General features: G+C 37.8%; 1 non-coding gene across 1 annotated transcript; it reads left to right on the forward strand.

The window, feature by feature from the left end:
• Nucleotides 1-20,715: 20,715 nt before the first annotated feature.
• Nucleotides 20,716-20,822, forward strand: LOC127077582 (small nucleolar RNA R71). Its single transcript, XR_007787377.1, has one exon. It is a non-coding gene; the product is annotated as a small nucleolar RNA R71 (small nucleolar RNA).
• The last annotated feature ends 1,219 nt before the right edge of the window (nt 20,823-22,041 follow it).

Below are 22,041 nucleotides of genomic sequence, written 5' to 3' on the forward strand. Positions count from 1 at the left end.
GCTCGGACAAGAAAAATCCTTCTTCCAACTTGGGGAAGGGGTTATATTGCTTTATCGGTCGGTTGATGAGTCTCTCAATGTCTTCCAGAGTCAGAGAAATTTGAAAGTCTGGGAAGGTGAAACATCTCAGAGGGATGTCATAATATTGAGCCACTGTAGTGATTGCACCATAGTCAACCTTTTATGTTAGGAGGTCAATGATGTTACCAAAGGTGGCTCTGAATTTATTGTCCTTGAGGAATACTACTCTAGAGTAAAGGCCCTTCAAAGTGTCCACATTTGGACTCTTGTATCTGAATCTGGAAGTACTTTTCCTTGCTGAGGGATCCATGATTGAGTCTGTAAAAAGTCTTGTAATTCTGCATTTAAACAAACGAAATGCTTAAGAGCTTTGCTTATTAATTTATGATGCATGAGTGCATGAATGGATGAACGGTTTTTATTATTAGTTTCCATGGAACGTTTAGGCATGAGATTTAAAGTCTGAGACCATCATGATGAAGCGTGAGGTATAATAATGACTACTTTTTAAACCAGGGTTCTCACATTGCATGATCTAAGGATTTTGAGAAATTAGGTCTAAGACACTACCCTTAGAGTCATGGAATCCCTTAACTATCCTCCGCTTATGTCAATTTACTTTCCAGGCGACAACTCCATCAAAGAAATCTATTCTAAGTGAGATTTTTGTATCGACCCTCGCGAGGAAAGCTCCGCGGGGACCTATACTGCGCGACCATCGGTCTAGGCCGAGCAAGGTTAAATGTTCTAAAAAAATGGTCTTATGGTCATAAACTCTAATGAAGATAAGGATGGTTACACCGAAAGCACGACGATAATCAATACCTCTAAGAGAGTCTACCACTAAGTGAGGTTCTCATACGACCCTACATGAAGAAAGCTCCCTGGGGACCCATGTAACACCCAGAATATTTTGGATTAATTTAAATATTATTTTAATAAAATTATTGGAAGGAAAAAGGAATTATTAAATAATATTGGGAAATATTATTATTGATGTTATTTATTTTAATATTAATTAAATAAATAAAATAAATGGAATATGAAGAGTGGAAGGGTAAAAGTGGAATTGGATATAAGAAGCCAAAGTGAGAACTCAGGAGTTTTGTCACGTATTTTGCCTCAGAGTCAGAGAAAGAGAGGAACCGCTGAAGAGAAAGAGAAGGAAGAGGAAAAGGCCAAAGATTGCTCAGAGCTTCCTTCAATCCAAAGAGGTAAGGGGTCTGAACCTTATTAAATGATAATATGCGAGCAATTTCATGAGATATGTGGGATTGTTGATGAATTTTGGGGGTTTTAGAGAGATTGGGAAAGTTGGGGTTTTGATGGAAAATTCTCCGATCTGTGAGTTTTGTTGTGTTATATGCACTGTAATCGAAGTAGGTTGTGTGTATATGTCTGTTAAATGTTGATTTTGGGTTATTAGCTGTGGGGTACGAATTATGGCGAGTAGAGAAGCAAAGCTGCGCTGATTTCTGCAGCAGAGGGTTCTGCCCGCGCGCGATTCGCGGCGCGAAGCCCAGTTCGCGGCGCGAACTGGGCAGAATCCAGAGGAGTTCTGTAACGCACAGTTCGCGGCGCGAACCCTGCTGCGCGGCGCGAACTGTGCTGTGCAGAAGTTGATGTTGGTGAGCTTTTGAGTGCGTTGAGTTGCGAGACTCTTAGTAAGTCGCTGTACTTGTATTATAACAATTAATAGTGATTATATGATGGTGTATGAGGTGTTTATGATGATGAGATGTTGAATTTATGTGTTTAGTTATAAATGTGTTATGTAACGATATGATATTGTTGTAATGTTGTTGTTGTTTTGTTGAGTTGTATGTCATGCTATTAATGATGATGATAACATGACTATATGATGCTGTTGTTGCTATGTTGATGATGATGCATGTTCGGTGTGCATGCATTCATGAAAGGCCGATGCCTAGTGATGAACGGACTGAGTTCCAATGATGATGTTGACTCCGGGCTTGTTGAGAGGCTTGGTTCCTTGTGGGGAACTCGGATTCTATGGTGGTGAATCTGGGAGTGGTGATCCTGTAGTGGTCACAAAATGGGTATACCGAGTCGTGTTGAGTCATGCATGGGGTGTGTACATTGCATTTGGTATGTTGTTTTGTTGATGTTCATGAGTATGTTGATCATGATGATTATGATGATTTGTGTGTTGGCATATGTGAAATATATTTATGTTTATATTTCTGTCGTTATATTATTATTTAATAATGTAATTCTCATCCCTTCTGCATGTGTTTATGTTCATCTATGATGAGCAATGTGCAGATAAAGAGGAGTAGCTTTTGTTGAGGTTTGAAGAATAAGTATAGAGTTATTCTACAGAGTCGAGTCAAATGCTCTGGTCATGTGACACCGGGGTTATGGGATTCGATAGAGAATTGATTATTATTACGTTGTTTACGATGACTATTATGTGGAGATGTTTGTTGAGACGATAATGAAACATTATTATGAATTGTTATATGTTGAAAGATTATAATTGTGTTGTTGTCCGCTGCGAAGTTTTTATTTTAATAAATAATATGTTTTATGTTGTGATATGATAAAAGTGTTATGTTGTAAGAAATGTAAACTCTTCTACATGTTGTACTCTGATAATCTATTTAATTATGTCGTTTGGGGTAGAAGGGTGTTACATTAGTGGTATCAGAGCCTGGTCAGTCCAGTCGAGTCATAATGTGATGTTTTTCCTGTTGGTCGATTAGTGTAAATGACACTGTCGATATTTAACGGTTGTGGTTGTGTTGTGTAGAGTATGGCTGAAGAAAATGACTGTGCGATTGCTGAGGCTTTGGCTGCTATAGCGCAGGCTATGCAGGCGCAGCAGAATCCGCCGGTCGACGAGTTTAAGAATTTGGGAAGGTTTCTGAAGAATAACCCTCCTACATTCAAAGGGCGCTATGATCCAGATGGTGCTCAGATTTGGCTGAAGGAAATTGAGAAGATTTTCCGGGTGATGACGTGTACTGAAGCACAGAAGGTGCAGTTTGGTACGCATATGTTATCTGAAGAGGCTGAAAACTGGTGGGATAACACTCGCCAGAGAATTGCAGTACCAGGTGCTGAAATGACTTGGGAAAGGTTCAAGACGGCCTTTCTGGAGAAATATTTTCCTGCTGATGTGCGATGTAAGAAGGAGATGAAATTTCTAGAACTGAAACAGGGTAACATGTCTGTTGTTGATTACGCTTCGAAGTTTGAGGAGCTGGTGCAGTATTGTCCTCATTATAATGATGCTGGTGCTGAGGGATCCAAGTGTGTCAAGTTTGAGAACGGGTTGCGTCCCGAGATCAAACAAGGCATTGGTTACCAGGAGATTTGTAGGTTTCCTACACTGGTTAATAAGTGCAGGATATTTGATGAAGATAGTAAGGCTAGGACTGCTCATTACAAGAGTCTTAGTGAGAAGAAGAATAAGGATCGTGGTAGTCCTTATGCATCTCCGAATGGTAAAGGTAAGCAGAAAGTGGTAGATGAGAAGAAGCCAAGTGGGGGAGGATCTTCCATAGCTGGTAAATGTTTCAAGTGTGGCGAGCCAGGCCACCGTGCTGATAGCTGTACCAAGAGAGTGCTGAGATGTTTCCGATGCGGTCAGGCTGGTCATAGAGTTACTGAATGTAAGGATGCTGGTCCGACGTGTTTTAATTGTGGCGAGAAAGGCCATATCAGTTCGCAGTGCTCGAAACCGAAGAAGGCGGCTACTGCAGCTCATACTACTGGTAGGGTGTTTGCTCTGAGTGGGGCTGAAGCTCCTAGAGAAGATAATCTGATTAAAGGTACTTGCTTGATTAATAATGTTGAATTGCTTGCTATTGTTGACACTGGTGCTACTCATTCGTTCATTTCGTATGAGTGTGCGACCAGGATTGGTGTGATTATGTCGTCCCTAGGCGGAAGTATGGTGATAGATACTCCTGCTAATGGTTCTGTGAAGACTTCTGTTGTCTGTCGAGGTTGTCATTTGACGATCTTTGAGAGAGAGTTCGTGGTTGATTTGGTGTGCTTACCCTTGCACCAAATTGATATTATTCTGGGAATGAATTGGCTAGAATTCTATGGCGTGTCTATCAACTGCTATAGAAAGACGGTGCGGTTTTCTGAAGTTGGTGAGAATGATGAGGCAAGATTTCTATCTGCTAGGCAGGTGGGGGAAATTGTGAAAGATGAAGCCCAGATATTCGCTTTATTTGCGTCTCCGCAAGCGGATAAGAAAGTGGTGAGTGTAGATTTGCCTGTTGTCTGTGAATTTCAGGATGTGTTTCCGGAGGATGTAAGTGAATTACCTCCAGAACGTGAAGTCGAATTTGCCATTGACTTAGTACCAGGTACGAGTCCAGTGTCGATGTCTCCTTATAGAATGTCGGCAACTGAATTAGTTGAACTGAAGAAGCAACTTGAGGAATTGCTGGAGAAGAAGTTTGTGCGTCCAAGTGTTTCTCCTTGGGGTGCACCAGTATTGTTAGTGAAGAAGAAAGAAGGTACGATGCGGTTGTGTGTCGATTATCGGCAGTTGAATAAGGTGACTATCAAGAATCGGTATCCATTGCCGAGGATTGATGATTTTGATGGATCAGTTAGTGGGAGCTCATGTTTTCAGTAAGATTGATTTACGGTCGGGTTATCATCAGATCCGAGTGAAGTCGGATGATATTGCGAAGACTGCTTTCCGTACGAGGTATGGTCATTATGAATACACTGTGATGCCGTTCGGTGTGTTTAATGCTCCAGGTGTGTTATGGAATATATGAATCGTATATTTCATCCGTACCTTGATAATTTTGTTGTGGTGTTCATAGATGATATATTGATATATACTAAGACGGAAGAAGAGCATGCAGGACATCTGAGAATTGTTTTGCAGGTGTTAAGAGAAAAGAAATTATACGCAAAGTTATCTAAATGTGAGTTCTAGTTGAAGGAAGTGAGTTTCCTTGGCCATGTGATTTCGAGCGGTGGGATTTCGGTTGATCCTGCTAAAGTTGTTGATGTATTACAGTGGGAGACTCCGAAGTCTGCTACTGAGATACGCAGTTTTCTGGGGTTAGCTGGTTATTATCGCAGATTTATTGAAGGCTTCTCTAAGTTGGCATTGCCGTTGACGCAGTTGACTAAGAAGGGTCAAGTGTATGTGTGGGATGCAGCTTGTGAAGCGAGTTTTGTTGAGTTGAAGAGGCGGTTGACCAGTGCTCCAGTGTTGATCTTGCCTAATCCTGGTGAGTCCTTCGTTGTTTATTGTGATGCTTCTTTGATGGGTCTTGGTGGTGTTTTGATGCAGAATGGTAAAGTTGTAGCTTATGCTTCTAGACAGTTGAAAGTTCATGAGAGGAATTATCCTACGCATGACCTAGAACTTGCAGCTGTTGTATTTGTGTTGAAAATGTGGAGGCATTATCTGTATGGTTCCAGATTCGAAGTGTTCAGTGATCACAAGAGTCTGAAGTATCTGTTTGATTAGAAAGAGTTAAATATGAGGCAGAGAAGGTGGTTAGAATTACTGAAGGATTTTGACTTTGAATTGAGTTATCATCCCGGTAAGGCTAATGTAGTTGCAGATGCGCTGAGTAGAAAGTCTCTACATATGTCTATGATGATGGTTCGGGAGCTTGAGTTAATTGAACAGTTCCGTGATATGAGTTTGGGTTGTGAAGTTTCCGCTGATAGCGTAAAGTTGGGTATGCTGAAGTTGACTAGTGGAATTCTGGAAGATATTCGGAATGGTCAGCAAGTTGATGTCGCTCTAGTTGATCATATTACTATGGTTAACCAGGGTAATGGTGGTGATTTTGAGATTGATGAGAATGGCATCCTGCGATTTAAAGGTAGAGTTTGTGTTCCTGAGGTGTCGGAATTGAAAAAGAGTATTCTTGAAGAGGGCCATAGGAGTGGATTGAGTATCCATCCAGGTGCAACTAAAATGTATCAAGATTTGAAGAAATTGTTTTGGTGGGCGGGTATGAAAAGAGATGTTGCTAAGTTTGTGTATGCCTGTTTGACTTGTCAGAAGTCAAAGATTGAACATCAGAAACCGGCAGGTATGATGCAACCTTTGAAGATTCCTGAATGGAAGTGGGATAGCATTTCCATGGATTTTGTGACGGGATTGCCGAGGACGGTGAAAGGTAATGATTCTATTTGGGTGATTGTGGATCGATTGACTAAGTCGGCGCATTTCTTGCCGATGAAGATTAATCACTCTTTAGAGAAGTTGGCAGAGTTGTATATTGAGGAGATAGTGAGGCTGCATGGTATTCCATCCAGTATTGTGTCTGATAGAGATCCCAGATTTACTTCTAGATTTTGGGAAAGTTTGCAGAAAGCGTTGGGGACTAAGTTGAGGTTGAGTTCAGCTTATCATCCTCAGACTGACGGTCAGACTGAAAGAACTATCCAATCCTTGGAGGATTTGTTGAGAGCTTGTGTGTTGGAGCAGAGTGGTTCTTGGGATAGTTATTTGCCGTTGGTGGAGTTTACTTATAATAATAGTTTTCATGCTAGTATCGGTATGGCTCCATATGAAGCATTGTATGGTAGGAGGTGTAGAACTCCATTGTGTTGGTATGAGTCAGGTGAGAGTGTTGTACTCGGACCTGAGATTGTGCAGCAGACGACTGAAAGGGTTAAGATGATTCAGGAGAAGATGAAGATTTCTCAGAGTCGTCAGAAGAGTTATCATGATAAGAGGAGAAAGGCACTTGAGTTCCAAGAGGGAGATCATGTGTTCTTGAGAGTTACTCCGACGACAGGTGTGGGTAGAGCTTTAAAGTCTAGAAAGCTTACTCCGAGGTTCGTGGGTCCGTATCAGATTTTGAAGAGGGTTGGGGAAGTGGCGTATCGGATAGCTTTACCGCCGTCGCTTTCTAATCTGCATGATGTGTTTCATGTATCTCAGTTGAGAAAATATATTGCGGATCCTTCGCATGTTGTTCAGTTGGATGATATCCAGGTGAGAGATAATTTGACCGTTGAGGTGTTGCCAATTCGGATAGATGACCGAGAAGAGAAGACCCTGAGAGGTAAGAAGATTGCTCTAGTGAAAGTTGTTTGGGGAGGTCCAGCGGGTGAGAGCTTGACTTGGGAGCGTGAAGATCAGATGAAGGAATCGTATCCGGCTCTATTTACTTGAGGTATGTTTTCGAGGACGAAAACTTCTAAAGTGGGGGAGAGTTGTAACACCCAGAATATTTTGGATTAATTTAAATATTATTTTAATAAAATTATTGGAAGGAAAAAGGAATTATTAAATAATATTGGGAAATATTATTATTGATGTTATTTATTTTAATATTAATTAAATAAATAAAATAAATGGAATATGAAGAGTGGAAGGGTAAAAGTGGAATTGGATATAAGAAGCCAAAGTGAGAACTCAGGAGTTTTGTCACGTATTTTGCCTCAGAGTCAGAGAAAGAGAGGAACCGCTGAAGAGAAAGAGAAGGAAGAGGAAAAGGCCAAAGATTGCTCAGAGCTTCCTTCAATCCAAAGAGGTAAGGGGTCTGAACCTTATTAAACGATAATATGCGAGCAATTTCATGAGATATGTGGGATTGTTGATGAATTTTGGGGGTTTTAGAGAGATTGGGAAAGTTGGGGTTTTGATGGAAAATTCTCCGATCTGTGAGTTTTGTTGTGTTATATGCACTGTAATCGAAGTAGGTTGTGTGTATATGTCTGTTAAATGTTGATTTTGGGTTATTAGCTGTGGGGTACGAATTATGGCGAGTAGAGAAGCAAAGCTGCGCTGATTTCTGCAGCAGAGGGTTCTGCCCGCGCGCGATTCGCGGCGCGAAGCCCAGTTCGCGGCGCGAACTGGGCAGAATCCAGAGGAGTTCTGTAACGCACAGTTCGCGGCGCGAACCCTGCTGCGCGGCGCGAACTGTGCTGTGCAGAAGTTGATGTTGGTGAGCTTTTGAGTGCGTTGAGTTGCGAGACTCTTAGTAAGTCGCTGTACTTGTATTATAACAATTAATAGTGATTATATGATGGTGTATGAGGTGTTTATGATGATGAGATGTTGAATTTATGTGTTTAGTTATAAATGTGTTATGTAACGATATGATATTGTTGTAATGTTGTTGTTGTTTTGTTGAGTTGTATGTCATGCTATTAATGATGATGATAACATGACTATATGATGCTGTTGTTGCTATGTTGATGATGATGCATGTTCGGTGTGCATGCATTCATGAAAGGCCGATGCCTAGTGATGAACGGACTGAGTTCCAATGATGATGTTGACTCCGGGCTTGTTGAGAGGCTTGGTTCCTTGTGGGGAACTCGGATTCTATGGTGGTGAATCTGGGAGTGGTGATCCTGTAGTGGTCACAAAATGGGTATACCGAGTCGTGTTGAGTCATGCATGGGGTGTGTACATTGCATTTGGTATGTTGTTTTGTTGATGTTCATGAGTATGTTGATCATGATGATTATGATGATTTGTGTGTTGGCATATGTGAAATATATTTATGTTTATATTTCTGTCGTTATATTATTATTTAATAATGTAATTCTCATCCCTTCTGCATGTGTTTATGTTCATCTATGATGAGCAATGTGCAGATAAAGAGGAGTAGCTTTTGTTGAGGTTTGAAGAATAAGTATAGAGTTATTCTACAGAGTCGAGTCAAATGCTCTGGTCATGTGACACCGGGGTTATGGGATTCGATAGAGAATTGATTATTATTACGTTGTTTACGATGACTATTATGTGGAGATGTTTGTTGAGACGATAATGAAACATTATTATGAATTGTTATATGTTGAAAGATTATAATTGTGTTGTTGTCCGCTGCGAAGTTTTTATTTTAATAAATAATATGTTTTATGTTGTGATATGATAAAAGTGTTATGTTGTAAGAAATGTAAACTCTTCTACATGTTGTACTCTGATAATCTATTTAATTATGTCGTTTGGGGTAGAAGGGTGTTACAACCCATACTACTCAACCTCTCCTATCTCAAGCAAGTTCTCTGACTCGGGTGAAGAGTCTTTCACACAAGGTATTTATTGCAATCATCATTGTAACCCCCCTTTTTTTTCTTCATCACAGAGCCAATGTTTCAAACCAACAAAGAAATATATATGTAGGTTAGTAACAAAAGGAAAATATATACACAAAAAAATAAACAAATGGATAAATCCCTACATCCACAAAAAGGATAAAACAACCCAAACTAGGCTAGACTTTCTTAGGGATAAATCCTTGTCGCTACCGGAAAAATGGAGCGGGATGACCAACAAATGTCAAAAAGGAAATGACATAGAGTCTCCATCGAATTTTATTTTGGATTCCCCTATCGGAGAGGAGAGGGGAAATAATAGATAAAACCCTCAAAAAGAAAAGGTGCACATAGGAAGTGCAAGGATAAGGAATCGGTCTCGCAACCAAGATTTGGGTTTGGAAGTCGGTTACACAAGGGGAAGGTATTAGCACTCCTCACGTTCATGGTATTCCATGGGAACCATTTGGGTTGTCTGCATATGTGGGTATTTATCTCGTTTATTTCTGTTTATTTTCCAAAGAGTGTAAAAGAATTGGGTTTTGTTTTTTTTATTATTATGATTGCCAAGGATTGTGGCCCTTGTGCCTACGTATCACTTATCGGGTGATGAGGAATCAGAGCTCCATAGTTCAGAGTAAAAAAAGTTTATGGATTGGTTGATTTTACCTTTGAGAAAAGGGTTTTAGGAGTGATGACCTAAGGCGCAAAAATGAGGTTTGATGGGTTTTTTTTATTTTACCTTGAACAAGGGTTTATGAAAAGAGTTTATGATTAGATTACACTAAAGTCTATGGGTAGAGGTGAATATTATAGACAACAAGCCAATCGTCTTGCATCCAAAATAGTCAAAGTAAGGGTAGGAATGCTCCATTCTTACTCATTCTCCACCACTTAAGGCTCTTGGAGAATAAATCGTAGTTTTAAGTATTTACAGTTTGATTATGAAAATGTCACTTGACGTTGAATCAAGGGTTTTTTTATTTGATTATGAAGTTGGGTGTAAGACCCAAATTTTGACCCTAAGATCCCTCATGCAATTCCATCATAAGCATTAGCATTGGGATCATACCTTGACATTCTCCTTACCCCTCATTCATTGGGTTTGTTTTGGAAGAGATCACCAAGCACTTTGTGATTATATCATACTTGTATTTTATCATTTCACTAACCAAAATACCAAAAATATGTCTTTGCATTTGTCTAACTCTTTTGTAGGAAGGGCATGATTCCATTGATTCATCAAGTTCACATCTAGGGTTTGAGGCCCTCATGAACAAAGAGCCCAACCAAGGATTGATTCAATAATGGTGATGAGCATCATATATGAGTCCCAATGATCTCTACATGACATATTGATCAAGTTTTCTTCAAGAGTTTGAGGGTGATTTTCCTTGGAAACCCTAGTTTGACTGGGTATCTTGAGTAACTTCTCCAATAAGCTATCTCATCAATTGATCAAATTTCTCAAGGGACAATTCAAAATTCATCATATTATGCATATATGATCTACCATGAGCCAAGAAAGTCAAGATAATTGGAAGTTAGCAAGTTGGTTGATGGTGGTTGGCCAGATGGGTTCATCTGATCAAAACTAGGTCTCCCTAGACCCTATCTCCTATAATTTTGACCATATGAAAATTATTCCAAGAGTAAACTTACTATAAATGAAATTCCAAACAAATTTCATGTTGAGACCTAGATCTAGTTTTGCTTGTAAAATCATTTTCTATGTTGAAACATTATAGGTCATTTTGTCTAAACCCTAATTTGAAAGTCAACTTCCCAAGGCCATAACTTTCTCAATTTTTATGAGATGAAAGATTTCAGAGTTGCACAATAAAATTCAATGTGTTTACTTCAACTTTGATGTTTGGAGTGGGAGCAAATTCAACTTTTTTGAGCATGTGATATGAGGTTACATTATAGGTCACTTTTTACCTATACCATTGATCAAGTGATTTTTCCAAACTTCAAAAATGCATAACCCTATCATTTTAAATCCAAATGACATGAAATTGGTGACCATTGTTAAGGTATTTGAGAGAGATATAACTTTTATGAAGACACTTTTCTCATTTGAAGCTCATATAAAATGTTAAGCAAGTTGGAATATTGAGAATATGGCTTGACACTTAGAAAATATTTTATACGTAAAAAATTTACAAACTTCCACCTCAAATTTAAGTTCCAAGCTCCAAATGAAAACGTGTTAAACATGAAAGTTGTTCCCCTTAATCTCACCTCTCCAAAGAGCTCAAATTCATTCATTTTGGACAAGGAATGTAGGTTGCGCATGGCATAAACATGGTGACATCACTTGGCAAGGATCAAACTTCAAACATCCATACACAATTCCTTAGCATTCCAACATGACATCAGCCTTGCTTACACTCAATTATGGATCAGATAGAGTGATTTCATGGGTCTGCCCACGCCCATGCACTCATGCATCACACATTGCTAATTTTGGAAGTTCATTTCAAGTGTGCAAATATCATCTGAATTAGCTATAAATAGAGCCTCAATTGCTCAGAATTACACACACATTCGCGCCAACTTTGATCCCCCATCTCAAACCCTCACTTTGCAAAGGATAAACCTGAGAAATTCACTTGAATTTGAGGTTGAATTTCCATTGTTTTGAAATTCAAATCTCCAGGAATCCACAGCCTTGTAAGCTTCCAATCCTTCTTCTGCAAGCAAGTGGAGTGAGATCAAGCACAAGCAAGATCAAGATCAATTGAACCTAGACCTCCATTGAAGGTATTTTCCAGAAATTTTGATCTCTTCGATTCTCTCAAATTCTTGCTCAATTCTATTGATTCTTTGGTTGTTTGAAGTCCTACCAATGTAGGCAAGAAGATTGAGTTGCTTTGAGGCCAAATCGAAGCAACTCAGTTCATGTACCTTAAACTTCAACTCCATGTATCTCTCAATATACTTGGAGTTAGAGTGAATTGAGGCCAGATTCGAGCTCAATGCCAATTTTACTTTAAAATCATGTCCTTGTTTTTAATTTTTGGTGATGGTTGATGGTGGACCAGTCCAGTGAGGTCCACCGGAGAAGAAGATCAGAGCTACAGCTCCGGCCATGCGCTGACATGTCTCACAGCCACATGATCCTCTTGATTTGTTTTAATCTGGAGCGTGCATTTGAATTACCAATGTTGCAACACGCTGACTAATGACCATGGTAGAACGCGCATATCTGGCCACTTGATCTACCACCACAATTAACGAGGGAGATCAAGTGGTCCCCGTTTTTTCTGATATTTTAATTGCATTATTTTCAATAATTCATATTAAATTCAATATTGATCCAATAATATGGGACTTTCACCAAAAAAATTCAAATATTTTTCTCTTTCATATTCTGAATTAAAATTATTTTTTGGATCATTATTAATATTTTTCATGAATTAATTGATTTTGCATTTGTTTTTAATTGTTTAAAAATATTTTTAAATGTCCAAAAATTATGAAATTTTTTCTCCAAGGTCCTTTGACCTTGTTTGACCTATGATAAATCTCATGGCCATTTATTTGGTGTTTTGATGAGATTTTAGGAATTGGACAAACCATATTTAATTTAAATGCACTATTTTAGTATTTTTAAATTGAATAAATGCCAAATAAATTTGTTGACCAATTGTGATGACTTGTTTATGCTTAACTCTTGTTGTTGGGCTTTGGTCAAGGTTGATTTGACTTTGTCAAATTAATATCATTGGATTTAGGGGATTGATGGAATGTACATTCCATCTCCCAAAATGAATGAATAATATTAATTTGGTAAAAGTCCTCCTTTGACCAATTTTTGTTTTCATTCATTCCCCTCCCACTTCATCTTATTCCCTTTCTTCATTCATTCACTCCACTTGGCCTATGACATCTCAAAGTCCTAATGCTAGTTGATTGAAAAATTGACATGAGTATGGATGAGATTAGGCCACACCTTTTGCATATTCTTTTTGTGTGTGGTATGTTTCATGAGCATAGTCCATTATACTATGTCTCTAACATGCATTAACACCAAAATCTTGTTGCCCGACCTCAAAGAGTTGTGACTTCTACATAAGTCCAATTACAATTGCTTAACATAGCGCTAAATTTGTGACATAAAAGGCGTAAGCCTTCTAGTTAGTGAAATTGTAAGTCTCCCCTCTTTCATGGTATTGTGTGGAAACTTGGCCTTCTTTCCTTCCTTTGGAAGATGTTTTGGCTCAAGGATTCATGCTTGTGATAAGTGGGTTGAGTGTTCTCCAAATAATGTCTTGAAATGAAAATCAAAAGAAAAACAATACTAACTTCTAACCTACTAACTATGAACTTTCAATATTCAAGCCTTTACTTTAATGCAATTTATTTTATAGCACTCGATTTCATTTTCCATTGTTCATATCATTCTAATTGTTTATGCTAATGCAATTTTCACTTTGTCCATTTGGACCATATTGTGTGATATATTTTATTTGTGTATACTTTGCTTGTTTGTGTGGTCTTTGACCATTAATGTACCTAATAATAACAAAAACCCTAAAAAAACTTTTGAGTCGACTGTTGGCTTGATCTTGGACAAATGGACTTAGAATCTAGGCAACCTTCCTATGCTAAAGGACTTGGCCAATGCCAACTTGTTGAGAAATAAATTGCTTGCAATTTGAACTTCATTTGATACATCTTTGAAGACCTCTCTGAGTTCATCTGCAACATGATCATTGTAAAGCTGTTATTTTGAACCTGTGACTTGTGGAATTCATCTGTTACATGGGCTATTTTGAAGAAGATCATGGAATGGATAAGCTTGGATGTGGCCATCTTTATTTGATGCCTTGCTCTTCAAGACAATATAATTGTGCATTTGTGTATTGCTTGATTCTAAAGGTCCAAGGGAATTCTGGGTTTCTATTGACACTCTTGTCTATTCGATTGCTACCCATTTGGTCAGATATTTTAAACTCTAAAATTTTAATTTTGTGCATAGGATAGTCTCTTCATCTTCTCACCATTTCTTTAATTTCAAAATCTCTCCCTCCATTTTTCAAAATCTTCTTTGTGTGAACTACTTTTGTTCTAAACTTTGACCACTTTTTTTGCAAAAAGATAGAAACTTTGGCCTTATGCCATTGCATTTTCAAACTTCTTTTCTTAAACCAAACTTGTAAATAAACTTAACTATACTTGACTTAAACTTTCAAAAATCCAAAAAGAACTAACTCATTCAAACCATTTTAGGCCTTTGTGCCTTTCAAACTTAAATTTTGTTAAAATCAATGCATCCATTTTGAAATTTGTATCACGAACTACGAGGTTTTGATCCCTCATTTTTATGTATGTACGTAGGCACAAGACCGAAGGTCTTGTCAAACACAAAAATATAATTAATGAATTCTTTTCTCATCCCCCCATTCTATTTGTTTGTAAACATCACTTTGCATAAAATACATATGCACACAAAAAGGGCTCCCTGGGAGTACCTAAGACACTTTAGGTGCTACCACCTTCCCTCTGTGTAACCAACCCCCTTACCTGTGATCTCTGACTTTTTATTAGTTTTGATTTGAAAGCTTCTTACTTTTGGGTTTTGTTCATAATTTTTCTCTTTTCCCTTGGAAAAATAAAAGCGCGGTGGCGACTCTTGTTATTTGATTTCTAGCTTGTCAATAGCTTGATGGTCATGAATTTCTCGCTACATTGGGCATGTTTTTTTGTTTAGTTTTTAATTGTATGATGACAATAAAGATAATATGATAGAAATAAACATGCATGATGAGTTTATACAATGAGTATGATGATGATGAGTACTTGAATGTAAATTACAAAGTAACAACATAAAAGTAAATAACAAAATAACAATGATAATAACAATTGTTAGTGGTAATCAAAGTTAATAAAGTTAAGTTAAGTTAGTATTATGTACAAGTCTAACACTTGAGGATTATCTATCCTTAGGTCAAAAGATTCAAAATATGGCGCATCAGGGGAAAACTTATCACTGATGCAAAATATTGAAGATGATCAAATGATCAACTTACAATAGATTTGTAACAAAGAAAGTTATGCAAACCCCAAGTCCATCTATCAACAGCTTGACAAAAGAAAGGCTATGCTAACTCAAGGGTCAAAGGTTAATGTTTTGATTAAATGATTAAGTTAGATAAGGTATCAATATACAATATGAACAAAATAATAAGGGTTAGTGTATAATTTGGACAAATTAGCAATAAGGTTAGTGGGTTAGTATAAGCAAAACAAATAACATGAATTGGATGAAACGAACAAGTTAGTATGTGCATAAACAAGGCTTTATCTATATGTCAAATGACCCAAGTTGGTTGATATAGGGGAAACCTATACATGCTTCAAAGTACCATGTATGAACTCTTGATCATTCATTAGTAGGTTTGAAACATGGAAGGTTCAAGAAACTCTAAACAATCTAATATCATGACAAACATAAACTTCATTAGCCACTAGGTTCAAGACCTCATAAGTCCATGGAAAATTGTTCAAATGATATGAAACAAAGCATAAATAAATAGTAGAGACAAATATAATAAGGGTCCATGTTGGAAATATTTTCATAATAGTAAAGATAAGTGAGGTAAAAAATAAAATGAAATTGGAAAATAATGATGTGAAAATAAATAAAATAAGAGTGAAAGAATAAAAAAGAAAAGAAGTGCATACGTTGGGGGTTGAATCCCTGCCTTGCGGTCATCGAGGATCAACCCCCTCTCTCACTAGGCCAAGAGCTTGCTTATGATAAGGAAGCGTGTTTAATAACTAAAATAATAAAACAATAGTTAAAATGGAAGTCGCACGCTAAAGGACCAATCAGGACACGACAACATTAACATTTAAATTTGAAAACACACACGAGGCAACGAACTCAGAGTCTTCTTCAACCTCCAACCTTCGAAAATCAAAACCTCCAAAAACGTGTTTTTAATCAAATATAAACCTGGAGTCATCTTTCATAATCATAAACAAATCAACCTCCATACTTATGAGTCACTGATTGACTATTAGTGTGGAGTATTTTATCAAGAGCCAGAAGAAACAAGTTTACCTGAATTAAAAATTAAATAATGAATAAAGGTTAATGAAAACTCAAAGCATGGGGTTAATGATCAGTGAGTGATTTCGAGTTGAATGATAACTTTTTTGAGTGGAGGGGGTGAGTGGAACTACCTGATTGTAATCAGTTTCAGAGTGGTGCTCTGTTGACTTGGTGCAACTCATGTGAGGTGTTGGGAAGGTGAGTTAGGACTTGGGAATGTTTGAGTGATGTTCAAGGATGAATTTTGGGTGGTTATTTGGAACTGAAATGCTTTGAATCTCAAAAATAGAAACTCTACTTTGAATGGTTCATCTCGGGTTTGCAGTAGGGTGTATTTGGCTTTTGAAGCTTGGTTTTTTGATGGAGCACCTTCCCATGTTGTAGCGGTAAATGCATGACCATCGAGCTATGAATAAACTTGACGTCATTAAAACCAGAGTCACCACCACACTTTTATTTTTTCCAAAGGAAAAGGGAAAAGTATGAATAAAACACAAAGATAACAAGTTTTCAAATAAAAACTAATAAAATGTCAGAGATTATAGGTAAGGGGGTTGGTTACACATAGGGAAGGTATTAGGACCCAAAGTGTCCTAGGTACTCATAGGGAGCCATATTTTGTGTGTAAGTGTTTTGGTCAAAATGATGTTTGATAAAAAAAATATAGAGTTAGGGGATGAGAAAAGAATTCATTAATTATATTTTTGTGTTTGACAAGACCTTCGGTCTTATGCCTACGTACCAACATAAAAATGAGGGATCAAAATTCCTTTGTTCGTGGTAAAAATTTCAAAGAAGTTGGTGAATTGATTTTATCAAAGGTTTAACAGGAAAAGACACAAAAAGGACAAAGGCATCAATGGGGTTGTAGTTCTTGTTGTCTTTTGAAATTAAAGTCAATATGGTTAAGTTTATTTACAAGTTTGATTTAAGAAAAGGTTTTAAAATTCATTGGCATAAGGCCAAAGTTTCTAATCATTAAAACATGTCTAAGTTTGAAAACACAAGCAAAAAAGGTTTTGAAAAGAGAGAGAGATTTGAAATTAAAGAAGTGGGAAGAGATGAAGAGACTACCCTAAACAAAAATTAAAAGTTAAGTGTCTAGGAGGTCTTACTGTCTTCCTCTAGCATAAATGTGATGCCTTCCAACTGTCTTCAATTGTATTACTTTCCAACTGGGCTATGAGTCGTTCATAAGGGAAATCATCATTGATATGCACTCGTTCAGGCTCAATGCCTTCCATTCTCGACAAGTGATCAGCTACGAAATTTTCAGTGCCTTTTTCATCTTTGATTTCTAAATAAAACTCTTTTAGGAGTAAAATCCACCTTAGAATTCTTGGTTTGGCGTCCTTTTTACTTAATAGGTACCTAATTGCGGTATGATCGGTATAGATAATTATTTTTGTTACTACTAGGTAAGAACGAAATTTATCCAAAGCGAACACGACAACTAAAAGTTCCTTTTTTATGGTGGCGTAGTTCATCTGTGCAGGATCTAAGGTTCTACTTGCGTATTAGATTGCATGAAGCCTTTTATCCTTTCTTTGTCCTCAGACTGCGCCTACGGCATAATCACTAGCGTCACACATGATTTCAAACGGTAATCTCCAATCAGGTGGTTGCATGATAAGTGCGGTGATGAGAGATGTTTTTAAGTTTTCAAAAGCTTTTAAGCATTTGTCGTCAAAGATGAATTCAACGTCTTTCATTAATAGGCCAGTTAGTGGTTTGGTGATTTTGGAGAAATCTTTAATGAATCGTCGGTAGAAACCGGCGTGTCCTAAGAAACTTCATATTTCTCTTACGGTTTTCAGAGGTTGAAGGTTTTCTATATCTTTTATTTTAGCTTTGTCGACTTCAATCTCCTTATCAGAAACTATGTGTCCAAGTAGGATTCCTTGTCAGACCATGAAATGACATTTTTCCCAATTTAACACGAGATTCACTTTTACGCATCTTTCAAGTACCATTTCTAGGTTCGATAAACATCCTCCAAAACTTCGCCCACAAACAGAGAAATCGTCCATAAATACTTCCATGATGTCGTCTATAAAATCGGCAAAAATTGACATCATGCATCTTTGGAATGTTGCGGGAGCGTCACATAGTCCAAACGTCATTCGTCGATAGGCAAATGTACCATAAGGACAAGTGAAGGTTGTTTTTTCTTGGTCATCGGGATGAATAGGGATTTGAAAGAGTCCTGAATAACAATATAAATATAAGAAGTGAGAATGCTTAGCCAATCGTTCAAGCATTTGATCAATAAAAGGTAAAGGAAAGTGATCGTTTCGAGTGGCATTGTTCAATTTCCTATAATCAATGCACATTTTGCTTCCTGTCACAACTCTTTGTGCCATAGATTCGCCTTTTTCGTTTTTAACAACAGTAACACCTCCCTTCTTTGGTACGACATGTATTGGGCTAACCCATTGACTATGGATATCGGGTATATAATTCCTACTTCTAATAGCTTTTTCACTTCTATCTTGACTACATCACTCAGAACGGGATTTATCCTTCTTTGATGTTCTCTAGAGGTCTTACTGTCTTCCTCTAGCATAATGCGATGCATGCATATGGAAGGACTTATTCCTTTTAGACCTGAGATATTATAGCCTAAAGCAGTTGGATATTTTCTTAAAACATGTAGAAGTATCTCGGTTTCTATCTGTTCTAAGTATGTGTTAACTATTACAAGACACTCGAGTTCAGTGTCTAGGAATTCGTACCTTAAATTTTTGGGTAGTGTTTTAAGTTTTAATGATGGTTTCTTCGGGCAAGGCATATGATTGGGTGTCAGTGCTAGACATTCACTTAAGCTATCATCTTGGTATTCCTCATGCCAATTGTCATCTTCAAAAATAGGAGGCATTGGAATTTTTAATATTTTGGAGTATGAAGTTTGTTCTTTCTCCATTTCTCTTACACATTCGTCGATGACATTTAGCAGACAACATGTATCGTCTATAGTTGGTGCCTTTAAGAATTGCATCAAAATAAATTCGACTTTTTCTTCACCAACTTCAAAGGCTAACTTGCCTTTCTTTACATCTATAATGGCTCCGATAGTAGCTAAGAATGGTCTTCCTAGTATGATAGGGATATTGGAATCTTCCTTTATGTCCATGATTATGAAATCAGTAGGAATATAGAATTGACCTATGTGCACTAGAACGTTCTCTAGCATACCTACGGGAAATTTAATAGGATGATCAGCTAGTTGTACGTACATCTTAGTTGGTCTCAACTCTCCCATTTTAAGCATTTCACATATGGACAAGGGCATTAAGCTAATATTGGCTCCTAAGTCGCATAGAGCTTTGTCTGTGACAAACTTTCCGATTACACAGGGTATGGAGAAACTCCTTGGGTCTTTTAGCTTAGGAGGCATATTGTTTTGAATTATAGCACTACACTCAGCAGTAAGTGTAACAGTTTCGTTATCCTCGATATTCTTCTTGTTAGATAAGATCTCCTTAAGAAACTTAGCGTATGAGGGAATTTGAGTGATAACTTCTATAAAAGTTACTGTGATGTTCCATTGTTTCAGAAGCTCTACAAATTTCTTGAATTACCCTACACTTTTGGATTTAGCAAATCTTTGAGGATATGGGATATGAGGTTTATACAGTGGTGGAGGCATATATGGTTCTTCTTTCTCTATGGCCTCTTCACTTTTATTTTCCCTTAGTTCATCTTCCTTCTCAGTTATTTTACCAGGGTCTTGGTGCATGGATGGATTTTGAAGTCTAGGGTCGATTGGTCCATCTAATTCTGTCCCACTTCGTAGTGTAATAGCATTTGCATGACCTTTTGGGTTTGGTTGTGGTTGTCTAGGAAATGTACCTCCAGGGGGAGCAGTAGGTGCTTATTGTTGTTCCACTTGCGAAATTTTTGTTTCTAACATTTTGTTATGGGTAGCTAAAGCGTCTACTTTGTTTGCTAATTGCTTAATTTGCTCACTAGTGTGTATGTTTTGATTTAGGAAATCCTTATTTGTTTGGGCCTGGGTAGATATAAAGTTTTCCATCATTATTTCAAGGTTTGACTTCCTATGAGCATTTAGAGTAGTTGTGGCAGCCTTATGATATCCTGGTGGTACAACATGGGCTTGGCTAGGTGCATACAATGCGTTATTGGTTTTGTACGAAAAGTTTGGATGGTTCTTCCAACCTGGGTTATAGGTGTTTGAGTAAGGGTTTCCTTGAGCATAATTCACTTGGTCTGTGGAGATTCCTGCCAAAAGTTGACATTCAGGGGGAGCATTCCAAGGAACTCCTCATAACTCGCAGTTCGGAGCTACGACAACCACGGTGGTTGTGGGTGTTATGGTCAGGTTTTCTATCTTTTGAGTGAGAGCATCTACCTTAGCATTGACATGGTCAAGACTGCTTATTTCCTACATACCTCCTTTCGTTGGAGGTTTCTCTACGGAGGTTCTTTCACTTCCCCACTGATAGTGATTCTGGGCCATACTCTCAATAAGTTGATAAGCCTCATTGCAGGGTTTATCCATCAGTGTGCCACCCGCGGCGGCGTCTATTGTCAATCTTGTGTTGTACAAGAGACCATTGTAAAAGGTATAGATGATCAACCACTATTCTAGACTGTGATATGGACAAAGCCTCATCATGTTCTTGTATCTCTCCCATGCTTCGAAAAGAGATTTGTTGTCTTTTTGTTTAAACCCGTTTATTTGGGCTCTTAGCATAGCCATCTTACTGGGTGGGAAATATCGTGCTAAGAAAACATTCTTCAACTCGTTCCACGTAGTGACAGAGTTGGATGGTAGAGACTGGAGCCAAGCTATAGCTCTATCTCTTAATGAGAAAGAGAAAAAACATAGTCTTATTGCTTCGGGGATGACACCATTTGTTTTCACTGGAAAATGTAAGTTCGGGTCCTCTATGGGACTACCAAAAAATTGGTTTTGTTGTACGGCTGACAACAATGAAGGTTTTAGCTCTAAATTATCTGCCTCGGTGGTAGGGGAAGCGATGTTGTTATGTGGTTCATCCTGCGAATGGATGGCATGTTACTGAGAGGACGGTTCTGCGGTCCTTCAGCCATCTCTGGTTCTACAACTGGTTTAGGAATAGGGATATTAGGATCGGGAAGATTGTACTGAATACGGTATTCTCGTATCCGGCGTTCTAATCTTAGATAATGCTCTGGTTCGTTGATTGGTAGCTCTAATTCCTCTCCTTGAGAGCGAGTACTTGCCATGCAATCGACAATTTAATAGGCAAATAGTTTTGTTTGCCTTAGTTTATACTGCGCAACACTGGAGTTACGATATCGGCTTAATTAGTCCCCGACAACGGTGCCAAAAACTTGATCGTGACTTAGTATGTCTATAAGATTCATGACTGCAAGTGTACAATCGTATCACGTAGTTTTAAAGATTATCGAACCCAAAAGACCAAAAATCGAACTTACCATTATCTAATGTTACTACGTATATCTAAGGCTGATGATTCTTCTTGGGTTTAAGGGACAACGAGAAATAAATATTAACGAAAGTTGAACTTTAATAGAAGTATTTAATAGCGGGATATCAGTATGTAACTCATCAAACTTCGGGGATTCAATAAATAGTTGGCGTAATCTTAAATGTCAAAATACTCTTCAGCAGAAATTATTGATTTAAAAGACGTTATCTCACACTCTCGTATTATTGACTCTAAATATACTCTTAAACCAAAATGCTTTGCTCTCGCTGTCTCATTTGAATTAAAAGTATTTTTTGGAAATCAATAAATTTCTAATTAATCCTAAACTGAAGACGGAAACTCCAATTTATACTCAAATTCTTCCCTTGAGAATCTGACGGTTTGCGTGAATTTAGGATGATTGGGTTGAACGAGAAAGACGAGGCGTGGAGAGAATTTAGGAGAAAACGGCAAAGTGGCTTCGTGGCAAGTGCCACA

This window comes from Lathyrus oleraceus, chromosome 4 (assembly GCF_024323335.1).
Source record: "Lathyrus oleraceus cultivar Zhongwan6 chromosome 4, CAAS_Psat_ZW6_1.0, whole genome shotgun sequence".
NCBI classification, from domain to species: Eukaryota; Viridiplantae; Streptophyta; class Magnoliopsida; order Fabales; family Fabaceae; genus Lathyrus; species Lathyrus oleraceus.